The sequence below is a fragment of the Cyprinodon variegatus genome, unplaced genomic scaffold (genome assembly GCF_000732505.1).
Source record: "Cyprinodon variegatus isolate N-32 unplaced genomic scaffold, C_variegatus-1.0 Scaffold302, whole genome shotgun sequence".
In the NCBI taxonomy this organism is placed as follows: domain Eukaryota; kingdom Metazoa; phylum Chordata; class Actinopteri; order Cyprinodontiformes; family Cyprinodontidae; genus Cyprinodon; species Cyprinodon variegatus.
Genome location: NW_015150755.1, coordinates 65,396 through 70,451, shown reverse-complemented (window position 1 = coordinate 70,451; position 5,056 = coordinate 65,396).

Genomic DNA, 5,056 nt, shown 5'->3' with positions numbered 1-5,056 from the left:
GTTGCATCAAAAAATATTGCACATAATCAGTGCAATGAGTGCAATGCAATACCTCGACTCCAGACATCCCCGCCCCCTTGAGAGACGCTCCGCTGCTCCTCTCCCAAATCGTAGCTAACCGCAAACAGTGCCACAGACAGGAGGCTGGCCTGTTTTGTTTTTATGACCGAAATTGCAGAAAACAACTCGTGAAGTTTGACCCGCTAGAAGAGCGAGGTGCACGAGAAAGCTGGGACCCTTTTTCCACCTGGAACAAAAAAAAAACATGAATCGATTCTCTTGCGGACGGGTCGATGCATCGGATCGTCGGCTGTTGGATCGATGCATCGATACAAAACGATTATTATTTACACCCCTAATAACAAAGGACCCAATGTTCAGACAAGACAGACAGTGGGATAATTCAAAAAGCGTTAATTAAAATGACAGGCTGCAGATCTGCAGTAGCAGCGGCTATTGGGTCTAAGAGAGAAACTCTGGAGAGAGGAAAACACAGGTTAGTGACCACGCAAAACTAACTGAGGAATATTATGAATGCGAGTCACCAACCAGGTCTAGAATTTCAGTCCATAGACAGAGAACAAAGTAGGATCCAGCTGATGGGCTGCCAGCAAGATATGTGGGTGCCGCCCAGAGTGCCCCAGATGCTGCAGCCCCGGAGAACATACAGGTGACCGAAGCCAGGTCAGGCAGACGGCTCAGAACAGGCAGACTAAGTGAGAGGCAAATGGGTCAGGATCAGGAAATCAGAAACACTAAGTTACTCTAAAACACTCTCACCACTGGCTAGAGAGAACAAGAATAATTGGGCACTGATGACTGGATAGAAATGACTGAAATTAGAGGCAGGAGCAGGTGGATTAGATGCAGTAATGGGAAACTGGCCAGAGTTAGACAGGTGAATGGAGTTAGTAATTAACCCAGTCACCAGCATCAAGATCATGAAAACTGTAGACTGTGTTATGTCCTTTCTGGATGTGGCAAACTCTGAAGATTTTGGTAGTGGTGGTTACTTTATCCTGACAGAGTTGCTAAGGTAGTTAAAAAAGCTACCAAGTGACAGGATGGAAAGTCTGGATGTGATATGGTCTGAGATGCTAAAGGCTATGGACATGGCAGAGAGACCGACAGGAGACAGGAATCATACAGGTGGAACATAAGACTTATAATGTGGTCATGATTGTTAAGAAACAGGATGAAGCATGTTCAAGGGAAGGTTCTGATAATTTAAGTTTGGCTTAAGAGGGAATAGTGCTTATTTTTGTCTTGGCTGTAAAGCAGTGGAATAGATCTTCACACTTGCAGAACTGCTTACCAAACACATTCGACATTTTTCTACAGGTTCTGTGTAAAGTTATATGTAACATAACAATAAGCAATAAACAGAATCAGTATTTTATATAACATGTATTTTCTACATTAGTAAAGCATTTTAAAACCCACTTTTACTCTATTTTTAGCAGTACATTTATTTCAGCAAGAAAAAGCTTTTATGAATTATTTGGAAAAGCTGGTTTTCATGAGCCAAGACATGAGATCCTGCTCTGGTCTAAGACCAATAATTTCCAGCACTTCTTACAACAAACAAAACCTCAAAAATGTAACTGAAGCAAAAGGGGTTAAATAAAACATTTCGGAATTAGCATGCAAGCTCCCATTTGATGCCACGCAGGAATTTTTTATTTTTTTTCCCACGGAACAACTGAACGGATAATTTTCATTCTACTTTATGTACCATATGAGCTACTTTGTGTTGCTCATTAACATCAAATCCCCAGAATACATAGAATTTTGTTATCATATGTGAAAATAGTTTATATTGTTAATGTATGTTTGTATGGTAGTTGTTTGTAATGAAAACTTCAATGTATAAGTCTTTCTGAATAATTTAAACTGCTGTGAATTAAAGAAGGGAGGAAGAAATATTGAATACTTTACATCTAAAATCAGTACCAACTGCCTATCAGCAACTTAATGCTTCAGTATATCTTATAGGTATTAATTAATGTTTTCCTTTTATTCAATGTACTGTGTGCAGCTATGAAGGAGTTATTCATTACAGCGAATGTTTTTCTCTATTATTTTAAATATTTGTTTCAGGTTTCTTTAGAAATAATGAAAGGCTGCACTTTTCTTTGACTTTATATTTGAGACAAAATATATGGGACAGAAAATTCAATAAATAAGTGATAAGGCCAGGAGTTCGAAGGGGAAAGCTTTTTGAACAATTTAAGCCCACAGGCGTTTTCAGGCATAGAAAAAAGGAGGGACCAGGCAAGATATGGTGGAAAAGCTCTTGAGCGCCTCAAGCAGATAGATGGAAAAGAACATCAGTGCTTTCACACTTAAAGCTTGACATTGGTGAGTGATTGTGATAACAGCAACAGCACAAAGAAAAAGACAAGAAAAGGAGTCAGACTCGATAAACTGAAGTTGATGAGGTTTTCTCACTTTTGTGTGGAGGGTTTTCATTAAATAATAAAGGCTGATGATTAAAAAAAGTAAAGTATACAGATAGAAAGATAGACAGACAGACATTTTTTTTCCCATTTTCTTATGTTATGAATATAAACATTTATTTATTCTTATTTATTTATTTATTTATTTGAAATAGGAAACTGCACATTTATCAACATGTCATCTTAAAGCATCAATGTAAATATGCCAGAATTAGCAAGACAGCTAAACATTGATGGGTTTTATTTGGATTTTATGTACCAAAGCACCTCGAAATGGGTCCGGTGTGAGGTAGATACACAACTTTTAACACCAAGGAATACAGCAGACAGGTCAAGGAGAAACAAAAACCAGGATTTGATTAGAAAACAATAATCCACATTTTGACCAGCTCATTAAGCACAGTTCAATGCATGATTTGGTCTGTTTGTAAGTAGGATTACCTTGAGTCCTGCATCTTATACATTTCATCTTTTAGGAATAATGTCAGAAAAAAAAATCACATCTTAAAAGAGAGCTACACATTTATTCATTTTTTATTTTTTCCAAAACTCGAAACAACGTAGACTGGAAGAAGATGTGTTGCATATTGAGACCTATGTTGTGCACTGTGGCCTATATTCAAAAAGTAGCCAATCGTAGCATCCCCACTTTAAAATATGACAGTGGAAATGCTGCTTTTACGCAGTGGCGTTGTTTTCCTTCAGTTAGGACCAGGAATCAACTAGAGCAAGAACAGATGGGTAATGGGCTGATTTAAATACAGGATAGTCCTGTCAGAAAATCTCTCTGATACTAAACATACAACCAAAGCTACAAATAAATGGTTCAAATCAGGAGTGTCCATCTCCAGTCCCAATGGGCTTGGTGTCCTGCATGTTCCAAATGTGTCCCAGTTCTAACACAACACTCAACACAGCATGTCTCTGATAAACTAAGCAGAGGCTTGGTGAAATTGACCAATATTTTTAAGTCAGGTCCCTTAATCTAGGGAAAGGTTTTAAATTGTGGAGTGAATGTTGAAGACTGACTTTGGATTTAAAATGTCACAATTAATCCAAGACCAAGATCTAATTAAAAATCCTTCACTGTCATGATTCAATGTAAATGAACTTACTGAAAGCTCAAAGAAAATTGTGGAACATAACAATGTCCAGACATGACATCTTCAGTCAATGATTTTGTTTTTTTAAATTCTCTTTCATGTTCTGTCTGAATTGAGTAATAACACCAAAGACAAAACAAGCACTTTAAATACGGTAAATGCTACCAATGACACTTGATGTATGAAGTGACAGCGGTTTAAAAGGGCATACAATTTATTTCCTCAGACCTTATTCACACATATTCATGCTAAAGGTCTTTCAGAAAGTAACAGGAAGTAGTAAGAGTTTACAGTACAATTTTCCTCAAATAATACAGAGACTAAGGTTATTATTATACCTTTAATAATGTAAGTAGACATAAAAAGCTTGTATTTTCTATATTTATTGATATATTCCAGCAATACAGCAACATAGCCTTAAAATTATATATCTTTGTTAAAGAATAATCTTATAATGAAAAAGTTACAGCAGTTTTTCAATAATAATCCTTGGAGATTTGCAGCCCTCACCTTAACAACCTCCTTCAGTTGATACTTACTGTTTTAAACTTCTTAATCAGTTTTCATTCTTGCATGTATGATGCCCTAGGTGTCCCCCAAAGCCATGTGCTTAAAATCTTACATTATTGGGTTTAATATGACTATAGTATGTTTGTTATATAAAGAAAGGGAAATATCCCTTAGTTAGCTTTCACTAGAAGTATTTTATAGAAACAGAAGAATCTGTAACCAGATACATGCATGATGATTCAGCTTCATGGCTTGTTTCATGTCTTTACCCTTTTTAACAGCGAGTGTCTAGCTGAAAACTAAATTTTTCTCATATTGTGTTCATACTGTTCTTCTCTAATTAGTGGTGATGCACCGATTTTGTTCATACTCATACATAACAGATCGAGGAACAAAGCAGACACATAAAATAGGATTTGATTAAGAAACAATGATCCAAGTTTTTATCATCTCACTAAGTGCCATCCAAGCCATGATTGGGTCAGTTTGTAAGCAGTTATTAAAAGTTTTTAGATACTCTTATGTGCAGTTTTGTTTATATTATCCAAATGCTGCTCTGGCAGATAACTGTTCAATTAAAAATATTTTTTCAATCAACAAGTCTAAATGGTACTAGGTAAGTGTGTCTCCTAAAATGCTAGTTTACATCAAGTTTCCATTTTACCTCCTCTATTAAAGTAGTATGAAACCTAATCATGCTTTGAACTTCTTCACAACTTTCCCCGCGAGCTGCCTGCTGTGTGACCATAATGCTGTTTCACTATTATTGAACAAAACAAGGACAGAAAAAAATTACCCACATGTCAACTTTAATACATCGGGCAACTTTTGAAGATTGGAAGTGGCAGTGAATTTTATTAAGAGCTGTCAGAGTAAAGGGGCTGAATATTTTTTTTTACCTGTAAAAGAAAGAAAGAAAGTAATTTTCTTTCAACTTTAAAATGTGCCTCCCAATTTGTGACATAAGAATATATATATATATAT